Genomic DNA, 16,785 nt, shown 5'->3' with positions numbered 1-16,785 from the left:
AGAGAAACTTACCAGAACTGACAACCATTGCTGGATTTTATTATTTGTTTGGGTGTCTAAAATCCTAGTTATTTCCTGTGAGACATATGCTTCACAAAGCATGGCCATAAATTGATTTGCTTCAATAGGAAGTTGTAGGTTTTTCGATCAGATAAATACATTGCTATGCATATTTATTTTGTGAATTTATGTTCTTTGTTCATTAAGGTTTCCAGAAACTAAATACCTGTCTACCACACAGAACGGGGGTTCAGAACAGCTGGAAGAGAGAAGGAATAGCAGCAGCTCACCAAGGAATGTGCCACTGTGGCAGAACCGCTTGGAGCTCAAACCTGAATTCATCAGTCAGTCAGAAAAGCATCCGTTAAGCCCTGCTGTATTAGTCACTGTAAAAAAAAGAAAAAAAATGGTACAGATACAGTCCTGTGAACGCTCATAGCTTGAGATGGTTCTGCTTCCTGTTTTTGCATAACACGTGTTAGATTGTTAAACAAGAAATTGGACAAAAACACAGGAGCATGTTAAAAGGAGTACTGGAATCCTCTTTAGGTCAAATGTTAGCTCATTGTATAGCAGCAAAACTATAACCAAAGAACTTTTCTTTATGTATTAAATATATTTTATTGAATACCTAGTATTTGCCAGATGAGGGAAATACAGCCAGGAACGGGAGGAGGAAACCTTCTACAGGTCCTTGCTGGAGCTTACATTCTGGAAGGGAAAGATGGTCAGTGAGCAAATAAGCCAATAAATAAACAAGAAAATACTAGGTCTCAGTGGTTGCAATATGACCATAGGAAATGATGGAGTGGGTTTGTTAGGTTAGACTTCTAAGAAAGGCCTGTCATCGTACTTAACACGTAAGCTAAAACTCGAATGACAAAAACAAAACCCAAAAACTATTCATGCAAACCTGGAAAAATATTCTGGGTGTTTCTCAACTAAAAGCTCTGTAAAGCCAGGACTGAGTCCTATTAAACATCAGAGTCCCCAGAATGACTGTCACCTGGCCTTACCTCAATAAATGCGGGCTCTTGATAAATGTGAGCAAAGTGCATCTGCTATGGCTCCAAACAAAGTGCTTGTGGTTTTTGGAATATAAACAATTATCTCCAGGACCTAACGAGCATCTTCTCACTTCACCAGGTTCCCCAAACCAGCCCTGCAATCACAACAGAGAAACGTCCTCAGAGGCCTCCAGCCCGCAGCTCTGGAGCTTCCTCCTGTCTGACTCCTGCTCGCCATGATTCTCTTTCTAATGTTCTTCATTTCCCACTTACCTCTCCTTGGGCTCAAGGCTTTGCCTGGTTTCCATGTAGGATTTGCCTTGGCATCTCAGGAAAAAGAGCAGGAAAACCCTCCCTTCACATCGAAGCCACAGTAGATGAAATGCTTGGGACAGAAAAGGTTCGACCCACTTGGGGCCTTGCCTCCCCCTCCCCTAGGACTCCACATAAGCTGCGTTTGGAGACCAGATTCCCCCAATCTTCTCTTCCAGGACCTTGCATCCTCCCCTGCTAGAGGTTCTATAATATGGCCAGTCCCTTCCAGCTACAGCCTCGTCCATTTCTGGAGAGCCAGTTCTTAATGCTGAAAGCCAGTGGTGGACTCATTCATAGACTTGACGCAGTCAAGACACAGTTGAGGAAAGAATCAGTGAACTTGAAGATAGCTCAGCGGAAATTAAATAGACTGAAACATAAAGGCAAAAAAGAAAATAGAAAATGAAATAAAATGAAACAAAAGCAGAACAGAGGATCCAAGAGCTATGGGACAATAAATGCCAGTGGCTGACAATATGGTGTTTACATAAACTTGGCAGATCCTAGGGTTTTTGGTTCAACCCCTCTCCACTTATCCCCAAGTTAGTTCCACAGAATTAACTTCAAATCTACCCAGAAAGTCAGCTCTCAACATTTTTTCTAAGACATCTTCCTAAGCTAACAAGTTATAGTATTCTAATATAGAGCTGGTCTTCGTAGCAAAGAAAATCATGTTCTCATGGCTTAGGGACCAGTAAAATAGGGGTTTCCAGATAAAATACAGAGCACCCAGTTCAATTTGAATTTTGGATTTTTAGTATATGTCTTGGACAATATTTGGGACATTTTTAAACTAAAAAAAAACTCACTGTTTATCTGAAATTCAAATTGAATCAGGCATCCATATTTTTATTTGCTAAATTTGGCAACTCTACATTAAAAGCCACCATGTAACCCACTCAAAGGTGTCCTCTTTCTGACCATGCACATTCCTTATATCTAATAAGGCCTTGTCAGAGATCGGTTTATCAGGTCTACCAGGCATTCAGCCCAAACAGTGGATACTTTATGAAGCATGGGACATGAGTCAGAGGAATGGATGGAGAAGATGTGTTACAGAGGACGCTCTAGATTTGGAATCAGAATACCCTGTTCTAGAACCAGATGGGCCTCTTATAAGCTGGCACATTATTAAAGCTCTGCGCCTTGGCTTCCTAGGGTATGAAATGTCAGTGACAATCCCCACCCAGCCACTCTCACCCTCTCAGCACATCCCTCTGCAGGACATTACGTGGGGAACATATGGGAATAGATGCACATCAGGGGGTGGATTTATTGTTACTTAAGGAAAGAGATGGGAGGAAGCTGCCGTGAGGAACACACTGGGTCAGGAAGAAAAGGCCTCAGATGGCCTTGGCATAGTTCTTGCTCCTCGCTGGCATTAGCAGTACCTGCTGCCACCACACCTACCGGTTTTCCACCCCCACAAACTGCATTTCAAATCCTTATTGGTCAATAGCATTTATTTTTGGCCTTTGCCAGTACGCACATACCAGGCGTCATCGGGCCTCGTTACGTAAGCGCGGCGGAGCTTGGCCTGGTCTATCCTTGGAGAGGTAACTGCCAAGGGGAGCACGGGAGGCAGCAGTGATACGAGACCCTGTCCTCTGAGTCAGCTCTGATGCCAGCTGGGTGAGGTAAGCCTCCATTGGGGGCACCATTCACCTGCTGGCTTCTGGCCTCCCTCTGGCGGCAATCACCTCCCAGCGGGCTGGCTAGGGTGTGAGTAATGAGACAGGTTTGTTTCATGTAGCTCCTGGCTACAAAGCGGTAGCCTGGATTCCATACGTCAGAGAGAGGGCAGACAGAGAGCTGGTTCTGCCCCTGAATGAGCACTCCCAGCCCAGCTCTCCGCTGCTGCTCTAGCCATGTCTCTGGACTCCTGGACTATTGGACCCTGGGCCCTGCCTTTCAATCCAAGGCTCAGCTGCCCCATCTTAGACGCCCCATGAGCCTGAATGACCCACATCTACTCCACATCACTCATCGCCAACATAAGTGGCAGACCCCAGACGAAGGGGAAATAAGGCTGAGGTTTTCCTCCAAATCCGAGAAATAAAACTTGCATGAACAAGAGCAAGCTGCCCCAGGCTCAAGGTCTCTTTGGTCCACAATAAGAAGGAACGTGGTAGAGTCACAGTTAAAGAGGTTTGAATGAGACCACAGAAAGAACCCTACACAGTGCCCTCATGGTATGGGGACGTGGGCTACAGATACTGGGACACATCACTAAGGGAGGTCCAAAGAGCCCTTGTACTTCATACCCAGAAGAAAAGGAAATACAAGGGTCCAGAAGGAAAGTTCCTGAGAAGGGAATATGCGTGATTCTTTCCACCATGAAAATAAGCCACCTTGTCTCAGTGTGTGCTTGGAACACACAGCAACCACTGCGACACCTTCAAACACAACAGGTCTTCTGATACCCAACTCTGGTGACTGGAAGACAGTGGGCTTCAAATTCAATCATCCAGCCAACAGGTGAGACTTACCCAGCACTGTCAACTTCATCCACCCCGACCCACTGACGCGCCCTGCCCTGCAGCCCTGGGGTGGCTGCCATGCTGACTTAGAGCGCTGTGGGTCTAGGAAGCAGGCAGGCACAAACAGCCACAACTCAAGTCCCGTTGACAGAGGAGAGGAAAAGAAGGGTCCCCAGGGAAAGGCATAAAAAGACACCCACTGGGGGGGCTAGCTGCCTCACGGGCTCCCTTCAGAGCTCCAGCACCCAGGTCTGGCCCGGGGCCTACCCTTCCTGGCTTGGCTTCTGTCTGTCCCTTCAGACCAGATCCAGTTTCACTAGGCCTGGAACTCTCCAAGCACTTTCCTGCTGGGAGCTGATTTATTTGGATGCATCTGTCAGAGCATGACTGAAGGGTGTCTGGACGGCTGGGAGCCCAGCTGTGGCAGATGGTGTCCCAGGATGCGCTCTGAGTGAGGCTCACACGGATTTCACTGACCCCTTCCCTTCTTTTCTCCCTTCCCCCTCCTGGGAGGCCCTCAGAGAAGCTAAGAACATCTGCACAGCCCATGAGAACCGGGAAAGAGAGCAGGGTATCCAGGGAACCAGGGGAGCACTGAGGAGGGCAGCGTGCTAGAGTGACATGTGCCAAGGCAGGGTATCTAGACTGTTTTGCCACAGGCAACGTCTGTGATGGTGAGCAAGTCTGTGGGCCTCCCAGTGTCCGTCTTCTAAGATGATTTGTAGCTCGGAGACTCAGTTCCCCAACTCTGGGAAGAGTTTTCTGATCCCATGGGGCCAAGCAAATCTCTCTTTCCCTTGATCACATGGCACCTGCCCTCCCCTAATAAAGCACTGAAACACAGAACAGTTCCAAAGCAGAAGCCCTGTACCCTGACTCAGGGTCAGGGTAAATGGTTCACAACCGGCTCTCCAGGAACAAAAGTACACATGAAATAAATTTTGCTGATGTAAAGTGGACAATTTACAAATAATAAAACATCCAATACTCTTTATTGTAAATTCCACATAGCCCATAGATTCTCATAGAATGCTTTAGTAGATTGTTGCCAGATCCCTGTATCCGTGGCAAGCCTGGGGCTGCTTTCAACCATGATTTAGTTAAGAGCTGTGTTTGACAACCAGCTGGGAAAATCCCTGACAATTTAACACTTGGCTCTCGAGATCCAATAGGAGCTGACTCCGCATGGGACAGCAGGCCCCTGAGAGTGGGGCCTGCGATCACCTCTGTCTGGAGCGCCGATCCCAGCCTGGCCCAGCCATCATCACGGTTCAGCCTTCAGCCTGCTCCCTGAATTGAACCTGCTCTCCTTAGTTTACCCAAAGAGGAAAGCTAAGTAAGCAGAGTCTGATAAAGTGGGAACAGGTGTCCTAGGGGAGTGTGGCCAGGGACGGACGGCAGCAGGTGGTGGGTAGCCAAGAAGACTCCATAGACGGGGTGAGTCAGAGACCAGAGAGAAGTGATAGGCATGGAATGAGGAGAGCAGAGGTCAGGGAGGGTGTCCCCAGGGGGAGGGACAGCACAGGTAAAAGGCATGGTACGAACAGCTGCCTTCCCCGTGCACCCAGACCACTCCTTGACCCTTCCATTTGACAAACATTAATTGTCCACTATGTGCTAAGCACTGTCCTCTGTTAAAGTCCCTGCTCTTGCGAAGATTTAATGTCGTTAAGGGAGAGACTCAATGCACAGCAAAGAAGAGCCCCGGGTGTTGAGGATGCTGTACGTAAACAAACTTGACTTCAGCATAAGAAGAGCTGGACACAGAACTAGGGATATCAAACAGGTGCTTCCTGATGAACTGTAAGGCATGGTTATGCAAAGCAGAAGAGGTCTCTTTCATGCAGGACTTCTCAGGACCTTGGCTGTGTTTTGGGGGCTATGAGCCACCAGCTGGGGGTTACAGGTTGCAGCATTTGCCAACTTGCTTTATGGATGGAAGGGTAAAAAAAAGTGGGTAGGAGTCCTAGGGTGAAAATCCGAAGGGTCTGACGTTCTGTCAAGCAGCCGTGGGATCACTACCTCAAAGTCTAGGCAAGTAGAGAAACGCAAGTAGACGCAAGTAGAGAAAATCAGAGGAGTGGAAAGACTGGTCCAGAAAAGTAGCTGCTCTTCTCGGCTTAGCTCCTGCTTCTTTGCCCTGTCAACCCTCTCCTTCCCTCCCTGATCCCCACTGGAAACGGATCCACAGCCACTGGTGGTGCCTGCCGTAGAGAGGGGCTCCCACCTCTGTCCTTCTAGCAGCAAGGCCCTCCCCGGGGCTGTGGAGCAGCAGGCCTCGCTTGGCAAATAAATGGGCTTCTCCACTCCTTGTTCTTTGCCAGACTCTTGAGGGAGCAGTTGGAGTCACCTGAGTGCTCATGCTGAGACACAGGCCTTCAATTTGCCTAATAACATGTGGAATTAATTAGGCTTCCCCAGGGGTTTCTAAACTGTGTTCCGTGGAACCCCAGGATCCTCCGAGGTGCCTTAGAAGTCACTGGGAGAGGCAGTGGCGAAGCTGAGAGGACAGGGCTTCAAGCCTTTCCCTGTCTCCACCACAGAAGACGTTTCTGCTCCACTGAGGCTCTGCCTAAGAGGACTGATCTGAAAGCTAGAAAGAGAAACACATTTCCAACACACCCAGGACTCCAGGGTTTGCCTCTGGTCCCTCCAGACACCCAGCCACCTCCTAAACTCGTCTCCCTCAGCGATAGTGAATAAATAGTAATGTAGCGATTATGTAATAATAGTATCCAACAGCCTTTGGCCTGAATTTGGCAGTTGACCAGATGTCCCTCCTCACACGCTCGGGTCCACCTACCTCTCCATTCTGGAGTAGAAAGGCAGACAGAGGAGGAAACTCAGGCCTGGGCCGGTGGATCGGCAGAGCGAGCACTGCCAGCCTCGAAGCAATCTGACAGCCCCTGCCCGCCCCCTCGCTCCCAGCCGCAGCCCGCCCTCGCCCCCGGGGCTGCAACCCAGAATCTCACGGAAACCCCTCTTGGCTTTTTGGCCCAACTTCTTGGTTTCACTCACAGCCGACTTTGCCAAATTTTGAGCCAGCCCTGAATGACAACAATTTTCCCCAGGATTAAAAATCCCTTTAGTTGAGCCATCATGCCACACAGGCTGAGCCCGGGAGGAACATCTGGGAAGACATCTGGTCCATCAGCCGACCTCCCTCGCAGACAGGGCCTTCATGGGCATTAGCCCTGGTTCCTGCCACATACCAGGAATGGGGCTTTGGGTCCCTGCTCCAGCCAAGAACTCACTCAGCGCCTGGGGAGAGTCAACAAATTTCCAGCTCTTTGCAATGTGGGGAGAACCTGCCCTATCAATTCACTTCGCCACGCATTATAATAATAAGCCAAGCAGTGGCTGCAGAGATGGTCCATTTCCTCAATAAAGGCAGAGAATTAGCAGTAATTCAAAATGTCAGTTATCTCGCAATCCTGGAGAGGGCTACAAAGACGCATTGTTTTGCTCTGTGGCAGGCTGAGATCATTTCAGCACGGTTCCTCTCTCTCCCCCAGCAGTCACCCATCAGCCAGCCTGACCTTGACAGGGAGGCACTAGCCCTGATTTTCACAGAAACCCTAGATAGTCACCCTTATCTCTCTGGGGAATAAAGTTGCTCGGGGCTGTTTGGGAAGGAGGGAGAACCCAGCCCAGGCCCCGGGTTTCCTGGAGGAGAGATGGCGGTGGCAAGGGGGCCCACAGTGTGCGGGGAGGGGGGTCGGCCACGTGAGCGGCTCCATTTCTGGCCGTGGCACCACCAGCCAACCTCCCTGGAGCCAGTCAGTCGAGTCAGACTGATTAGGCCAATTCACTCTTTATCTGGGACCAGCAGATAAGGCCTCGAGCCCAGAGGGGTGACAATGGGATGTGCCCAGTGGGAAGGAGACCTAAGGAACACTGTAGCTGATGGGGGGGGGCAAGAACAGAGAGAGTCTTCTCAGGCGCCCCCACTGCAGCCCCTCTGTGGGTCTCCAGCAGTTCCCAGGCAGGATGGGGATGCTGGTCTTCCCTCCGTGCGCCCCCTGAACACCCTAGGCCAGCGGCTCTCCATCTCCAGGGTGTTCAGAGTCACCCGGAGGTCTTGTTAAAACACAGGTGGCTGGGGAGGGACCAGGAACTCAAACGTCCAAGTTTGTAGGGGACGGATGCTGCCGGTCCAAGGCCCACACTTCAAGATCCATTGGCGAACATCCTCAGGTCCGTCTCCCTCACCCACCTCCCTTGCTACTCTTAGGAGACAAAGATCACAGGACACCTTGCACCTCAGAAGGCCCCTAACGGGGAAGGACGGCCATCTCTCTCCCCACGATCCATGGTGGTCTAAGCACTGAGGTGTTACCATAAAGGAGCTTGGGTCTCACCTTCCCCATTTGTAATGTGACTAAGCCACATTCAGGCAAGCTCCTTCCTGCGCTAGAGTGTTCCAGGGCCCTGAAAGAGAAAGGAAGGCCTAGCTTCGCCTGCACGTTTGCCAGGGGCCAGCCTCCTCTCCATTCACTTGGACATTGTGAGAAACAGGTGGGGACCCCTCATAATAATAACAGAATATTCCCAATTCCTCCTCCCATCCCTTATAACATTACTGTCACTCATTTGCTTACTCATAAACCAGAATTACTGAATACATGGTGGGTACTATAATTTTAACAAACTGTTCTCTGGTAGATATAGAATAATAAAAATAAAAGATTTACTTTGCCTTCATTTACTCCTTCTTTAATGCTCTAATGCTTCCTTTCTTTATTATTACTTTAAACATTTTTTGGCTTCTTTTCTTTATGTAGCTCTGAGTTTCTGACCTACATAGTTTTCCTTCTCTCTGAAGAACTTTTAACATTTCTTGCAAGGCAGGCCACCTGGTGACAAACTCCTTCCATCCTCGTTTGTCTAAGAACATCTAGTCTTTATTTTTTTCTTCCTTTTGAAGGATAATTTTGATGGATACAGAATTCTAGTTTGGTGGTGTTTTCTTTCTGCTCCCAGCTCCCAGACCACTGGTCCGCTCACAACCGAACTGCCAAATGCCCATCTGAAGATCGTACTTGTTTTCAGCTCCCCCCACCACTTGCCACCTCACTCTGTCCTTCTTCCCTGGATTTAAGGTTTGAGCAAAATATTTGTTCTGATGATGAAGGCGTTTGAGCGACTTTTTAACGTCTCGTCTCACCACCTTCTACCTGGGGTCCTCTCCTCGCTTTGGTGCCCGAGCCCAATAGGACCTTGTCTGTAGTCATCTGCCCCAGAGGGCTGACAGATGCTGCCCCAGCCACTGTCACCCAGGCTATACCAGAGGTCACCTGCTGCCCTGGTCCCAACCTTGATCTGAATCACAGATGGGAACCCTGGCAACCCAATTCCTGCCCTCTGGATCACTAGCGAGATATCTGGCACTCACGCCAAGGCCTTGCAAATCTCCACCGACTGCCCAGAGGAGACACGTTCCTGTAGCAGGCACCCTGCCTCCCATCCCCACCCTTGCTTTCAGACAACCACCACAGGGCAGAGGACCCCTTAATCCTCTTCATCAAACCATATTTTCTCCTCCCTCTCTCTCTAATGCTGCTCCCATTGGACCTCCTGCATGAAATCTGGAAGGAAACTCAGAGAATCTGGGCTATAATTAGGAGCTTCAGTCCCCACAGGGCAGAGATGGGCAGTGACCACAGACTATTCCGTGGGCTGGCATTCTGTGGGTCCATCGGTCACCACACAAAGGTGGCTCGGGGACAGTCCCTTGCATTCTGCAGGTATCCTGCCAGACACATGGGCTTTCTTTATTCGACCATCATCAACAAGTCCTGAAGCTGGCTGAGGGCACCTCTCCTGGCGCTGCAAGGCAGAAAAGCAGAGATCCCAAGAGGAAAAGATTTGCCCGACATTGCATAGCTAATTCGTAGTGGAACTGAGAACAGAGCCCAGGTCTCTGACTTGAACATGCACTTCCCCTCACAGCAAGTCATCCTTGGGGACATCACCTGACCCATCTAACTGCATGTGCCCACAGGTGGTGTTGGGGCCGGGGAGGAGTCAACTCACTGCTCCATGGGCTATAACGAATGAGCTCTTCAAGCCCCCAGCTAGGGAATAGAAAACACCCTATATCCCACTCTCCAGGGGCCTGCTGCCCCTTCCCAGGCTCTTGGGCCCCTCCTCACCTCCAAAGCACAAGGTCCCAAACCTCTTCCCCCCACCTGATCCCCTGCTGCCCCTCCCTCCCTGCCAGCGGAGGCTGCTCAGTGGACAGGTGTGTTCTCCTGGTGTTCATGCTACTTGCTGCTGGGGACAGGGTTCGAACTCCAGATGAAAAGTAGATTCTTCAAAGTCAAAAGCGGAGCTGGGAGAAGATCCATAAAGAAAAATGTTTCTCCGAGGGTATTTCACGAACACCAGCAATTTTCCTTAAAGCCAGAGTGCTACACACAAACACACTGGAAACTCCCCAGGTCTGGTTTGGGAGGGACGTGGTTCCCACTGACAGAGTAAAGGCTCTGTGAAGTCCTTGCAGGAAGGCATCTGCTTCCCAAACTTACTAGATTGTGACACCCTTTGTCAACTCTCCGGATGACCCCCTGTGGAGTTAGGGCTCAGCACGGCTCAATCTAGGCCCAGAATTAGTTTCTAAGACATTTTAAACAGGTGATAGCCTGAGAGAACATCTAGCCCAGGGGTCGAGGATCTATGGCCTAGTTTTGTACAGCCTTTTAACTAGGAATTTCTCTTTCTTCTCTCTCTCTTTTTTTGGGGGGAGGGGTTAATATTTTTAGAGAGTTTGGTGCTGGGTGGAGGAAAGGAAAGGCATATGTGCCAGAAATGTATGTGGCCCTGTAAAACCTAAAATATTTACTAACTTTTCCTTTACTGAAAAACCTTGCCAACCGCTGACCTGCCACCCCACCTCTCACTTAAGAGGTGCTCAAAAGTTCTCTCCACAACTCTGGGAAACAAACTGAGGGCTTCAGAGGGGAGGGGGGAGGGGGAATGGGATAGACCGGTGATGGGTAGTAAGGAGGACACGTATTGCATGGTGCACTGGGTGTTATACGCAAGTAATGAATCATGGAACATTGCATCAAAAACTGGGGATGTACTGTATGGTGACTAATATAACATAATAAAAATTATTTTAAAAAAATAAATAATCAACAAATTAAAAGATACATAACCAAGGATATATATATTGTATTGTATATGGTTATATATATTGTAGCAGTTTGTAAGAATAAAAATTAGAAACAACATTAAAAAAAAAAGTTCCCTCCACAGAGAGGAGGAAGGAGCTGGACAACAAAGATGAAGGAAAAGGAAACCAGCCCTCAGCCCCGGGTGAACATCAGATTCCTCGGAGGACAGTGAAAATGTGTCCTCTAACCATCTCCTCCAGAGCCCGCAACCTAGAAAAGAATAGGCTAGGGGAAATGAGCTATGCCTGGACCCAGGACCAATGGCGGGAGGGAGGGACCAGGGACAGGCCTGGTGCCACCCCCTTCCCCGGGAAAAACCAGCTACAGGCCCAGGAGCCCAACAGCATCTGGGAGGCGGGTGTGATGCGGCGAGGTTTGCAGGGCTGGGCTAGTCCGGGAGGGCTGCCTGCGGGCGGTGGGCGGGGATTGCTCCCAGGCCCGCCCGCTGATCCTGAGCTCTCGGTAACCCAACCCAGACCCAGCCGTGAAGGACGCCGCCGTGGAGGGGCAGAGGGGCATACACGGTATACAAAGGGATTCGAAGGGATTTGGTTACAGAGTTGCACCAGCCACTTCCTGGAATCCATTGGGAGTGAGTTCTGAGAACTGGAAGAGGGGCGGGGGAGCTGAGCGGGCAAGAATAAAAAAGGCCAACAGCTGGCTCGCTAGTGTGTGCCCTGGGAAGGGACAGCGCGCCTGGTGCAACCGGCGGGCTGGCAGGTAGCGCTCTTCCCCCAGGCCTCCCGTGGGCAGGCTTCTTCCTTCCTGGAACCTTCTCCTCACCTCCACCGCCGGCCCCTCCAACCTCTTTTGCCCCCAGGAGACAGAGATGCACCCCCGCCTCTCTCCTTCCTTCCTCCAAGTGTCCCCACCATTTTGCCTCTGTCCTCTGCAAGCCTTTCTTTCCTCCTCCTGTTCTGCCTACCCCTCCTGTCCTTCTGTTTGTTCCCTGCTTGGAACTTCTCTTCCGCCGCCTGACCCCCCCTCGCTGTGGCCGCACACTTCATAGCTAAGAGGTCAAGGACAAATGCGCAGCTGGGCCTGAACCCTGTCCCTCTTGGGTGGGCTTGGGAACAGAATAACAAAGGGCGCCTCGCTTCTCCACAGTGGTTCTGCAGCCCCCTGGTGTTCTCTCTCTCCTGCCCCATGGGAAATCCAGAGGCCCTGGAGAAGGGGATACAGAGAAGGGGATACAAAGGCTGCTTCTCCCAAGGCAGTGAGCCTGCCGGGCCCAGTCATGACTCACCTCACGGGCAGCCGAACAACCCCGTTCCTTCAAGCCATCCCCCACCACCGTACTCACTGCATGTGCCTTTTTTCCTTCTCTCTCCCCGTCACCCACCAAGACCAAGGAAGGATGTTGGGACCAGTCCTGTGCCTGGCCTCTAAGGTGGCCGCGGGCATCCCCATGAAAGCCCTGAGCTGATAAGACAAGGTGGCTTCACCCACTAGCCACAGGCTTCTGGAGAGGAGAACCTGTGCCTTTTGACAGTGTGGGAGAAGCCACCGTGACCACACTTCCAAACCAACGCGTATGCACTTGGGACCATCCTGGGAGGCCTGTTACGTGTGGAGATTAAGTCCACTGCCCCCGGCTGGGTCTGGGAAGGATCTGGAGTCGTTGGGCAAGGTGTGTCCAATTGCTATGCTGTTTAGCTAAGGAAATCAAGACGACATGCGGTGGAAATCTGAAGGGACCCATTCTCCAGATCATACATCGCAAGCCTCCTCCTGCCTGTCATCCTGTCATCAACTGCAGATGTATCGAAAAAATAAACCAAGGCAGGTGCCCCTTCCAGGAANAAAAAATAAACCAAGGCAGATGCCCCTTCCAGGAGGAGCCAGCAGACAGGGTGCCATGCTGGCTGCATCGAAAGCTAGTTCAGGGCAGACTGGTCCCTTGATCAGTCAGCAAGCACATCTTTTTNAGGAGCCAGCAGACAGGGTGCCATGCTGGCTGCATCGAAAGCTAGTTCAGGGCAGACTGGTCCCTTGATCAGCAAGCACATCTTTTCNCATCTTTTTGTTTCAACCCCAACTTGTTCCCGGGACCTGCTGGGTGGTATATACCGTGCCTGAGTTTTGTATGATTTTTGTGATTTTTGAGAACGACATTGTAGTGTCATGCCAATACATAGAAGCAAAGTAAAGACTCCAGCAAGTTCCTTGGCCTCGTGTAGGCGGCTTCCCTGAAGTAACGTCCGTGTCCCTGGACTCGCCTTGACCATTCTTGTCACTGATTCTCCAGCCTGTAAAGCACTGTCTGCCTCTCGATGTCTAACTCTCCAAGAGATGTTCTGGTCCTCCCTGACTTGACTGATGTTTCCCTTCCCTGAGCTCCCAGGACCCCAGTTGCCCAAATCACACATCTGGCCCCCGAGCCTCTGTGTGCGGTAAGCTGGATTTTTCTATGTCCACAAGGCAGAAACCACCAGGGCTCTGGGCAGGTCCCTTCAGATCCCTTTTACTGGTTCATTGCATGCTTTTCCAGCTCTGGTGTGCTTTTCTTCCCCAGGGCTTCGTAGTGGCGCCCATTCTCCTTTGGGCTCCTACCTTTGGCCTGCGGGAGCCACTTCACCTGCACACAGGTAGAGAGCCTGACATGCCTGGGGTTTTATGGCCTCATCGGATGACCTCTGTCTTCCTTGTTAGAGGACATCTCTCAGTCAGGATCTAGGCTTGGCAGACAGAAAACACACGCGTTATCTTCACGGAGAGAATTTAAAGAATAATTAACTTAGTACTAAGAACAGAAAAGGCCAAGGGGAATATTAATGTGGCAAAAAGGTAGCAATTACTAGAAGCAGCTACAGCTCTCAGTACAAGGGAACAAAAGGGAATACTAGAATGATGAAAACTTGGAGGCCTAGAGGAAGACACCCCCAGGGCTAAAATTCAGCCCTCCCAAAGGGGCTGCTGCTCTGCTGGAAGAAAGGCCCCACAGCGCTGGGCCCGGAGTCCTGAGAAGGGCGTGTCAGCCAACAGATGGAGGCATTTCTGAGGGGCCTGCTTCTGAAAGTGTTGGAAAAACTGGAAGCTGGAACACCAGCTGCTTCTGGAAGGGACTGTCAGTGTGGAGCCCCACTGTGGGGTGCCCACGGGAGCAACGGGCATATAGCGCAACAGAACGCAAGCAGGGAGGAGCGCTGGCCACGCCAGACTGGAGGTGGCCTTGCAGAGAGGATTCAGTGTGTCCCCTTCAGACCTCAGAATCACTTCCCCTGCAGTGTATATNGGCTGCTGCTCTGCTGGAAGAAAGGCCCCACAGCGCTGGGCCCGGAGTCCTGAGAAGGGCGTGTCAGCCAACGGATGGAGGCATTTCTGAGGGGCCTGCTTCTGAAAGTGTTGGAAAAACTGGAAGCTGGAACACCAGCTGCTTCTGGAAGGGACTGTCAGTGTGGAGCCCCACTGTGGGGTGCCCACGGGAGCAACGGGCATATAGCGCAACAGAACGCAAGCAGGGAGGAGCGCTGGCCACGCCAGACTGGAGGTGGCCTTGCAGAGAGGATTCAGTGTGTCCCCTTCAGGCCTCAGAATCACTTCCCCTGCAGTGTATATGAGTTCCAGGGGCAACTGGAAATTAACAGAGACAGAGCCAAAACTGAAAAAGAGAGTTTCTGTTTTGTTTCAACATGGGCATAGTCTGACGTCCTACTCAAGAATGGGACTGTTTCTCTTTCATGTGTGAGTCAGTTTATTCTGGGAGACAGTAAAGAAGACCTCTACTCAAGACACTTAACTAACCAGGTCCTTGAATATGGAAACTACAAAACATCCCAAACAGAGAGAACCCAGTGATTAGCTAGTGGAATCTCGCTTTCTCCTCCTACCCAGAAGTACCCAAATGAGGGGCCTGAATCCCAGAGGGACCGAGTGATCAGAGCGTGGCCAGACGAGCCCTGTAACTGGAGTCATTCCTCCATTCAGGAAGTNTGAGTTCCAGGGGCAACTGGAAATTAACAGAGACAGAGCCAAAACTGAAAAAGAGAGTTTCTGTTTTGTTTCCACATGGGCATAGTCTGACGTCGTACTCAAGAATGGGACTGTTTCTCTTTCATGTGTGAGTCAGTTTATTCTGGGAGACAGTAAAGAAGACCTCTACTCAAGACACTTAACTAACCAGGTCCTTGAATATGGAAACTACAAAACATCCCAAACAGAGAGAACCCAGTGATTAGCTAGTGGAATCTCGCTTTCTCCTCCTACCCAGAAGTACCCAAATGAGGGGCCTGAATCCCAGAGGGACCGAGTGATCAGAGCGTGGCCAGACGAGCCCTGTAACTGGAGTCATTCCTCCATTCAGGAAGTATTTATGGAGCACCTACTGTTCCAGCCCCAGGTCTAGGCCCTTAGAAAATACCCATTAATCAGACATTTTAGGAACTGGCAGGCATGGACTGTAAGCTATAAGGTGGCAATGATGTTTCTGTCTACATCTCTTCCTTCCAAGATGCTCTCTCTTTAGGATGGATTCATTTTTCACTTATTTTACCTGCAGACCTCATCAAGAATCAAAACACTTACATCAGGGGACTGGGGTGAAAGGGGGGAAGTCTGGGGAGGGAGTAGCTTACAGATGTGATAGAAACTACATTTCCCTCCATGGACATTGGCCACCATATTTCTGGAAACTCTAGGACTGTCCCAATTTCAAATATTCTGCTCTTTATGATGGTATATCCCAGGTACTTGGGTCCTGAGGGTTTGCATATGCACATGTCTGTAGCCACACCCCGCTTAGGAACCATCCTGGTGCTGGGACTGGGCAGCACAACAGCTCCCCCTGGTGTTTGGGAGGAATGGCCTAGACTCACTGGAGGGGACCCACAAGGGTTAAAAATCGGCTGTTTACCAAGATCTTTCATGAACATAACCAACTATCCATGTGGAGAGCTTTAAAAGATCTCGTGTGACGCCTCAGAGGACATGGGGACATCAGCGTTTTTTCTGGACTTGAGAATCCTTAGATTCTGTTCTCCTTTTTTCCTATGACACCCAAGCCCATTTCTTGTTGGTGACAGATGTGAATGTGCCCTGAGCCTGTAAGATAAGAAAGGCAAGGATGTCAAACACGAAGACGGAGGAGGGGCTGGCAAAAACATAGATGTGGCTGCAATCATTGTTCACCTGAGTTCTGATGGAGAACTATGGACCCTGCTCACTAATCCAAGGGCTGAACTGAAATCCACTTTATCTAGATCTTTGTTTTCCCTCTTTTCTTCACCCCCATTTTTTATCTTTTTCTTTGATTACCAGTCAACTCATGGGAAACAAAGAAACAAAGGAAAATCAAGTCCTTCCCAGTCCCCATGATCAATAGCCTGAGCCTTTTTCATGTTGGACTTTCCTCAAAACGTTTGGTAATGTGTAATGAAATCCCAAGAATCCTAACTTGTATCTGGTTTATCCTTTTCCACATAGTCATGGAAATTTGAACACAGAATACCTGGCAATTCATTTATTACATGGATCAACAGAAAATAAGAAGGAACAAGTGATGGCACCTTTGGAAACTCAAATATCCCCAGACTGGGACTCTTTGCTAAGAATCTGTTCTCCGTATTGAATGTGTGCCCATGGGTCGGCACGTGTTATTTTCAGCTGATATAATAAAAAAAGTATTTTCAGAAGAGAGAAGGTGGGGAATCCAGAATGAATGTCATCCATCCCTTTTCTATTTAAGTAGAATAACTCCCCCCCTATCCTGAACTATCCTAAATGAGTAGACATCTTCACTGCACTACAAGTTCTCTAAGCAATAAGATTCTACAAACTCTCCTAGTTACCCAATCCCAGTCATTG

The sequence above is a fragment of the Ailuropoda melanoleuca genome, chromosome 2 (assembly GCF_002007445.2).
Source record: "Ailuropoda melanoleuca isolate Jingjing chromosome 2, ASM200744v2, whole genome shotgun sequence".
In the NCBI taxonomy this organism is placed as follows: Eukaryota; Metazoa; Chordata; class Mammalia; order Carnivora; family Ursidae; genus Ailuropoda; species Ailuropoda melanoleuca.
Note: the sequence above shows the minus strand (reverse complement) of the source record.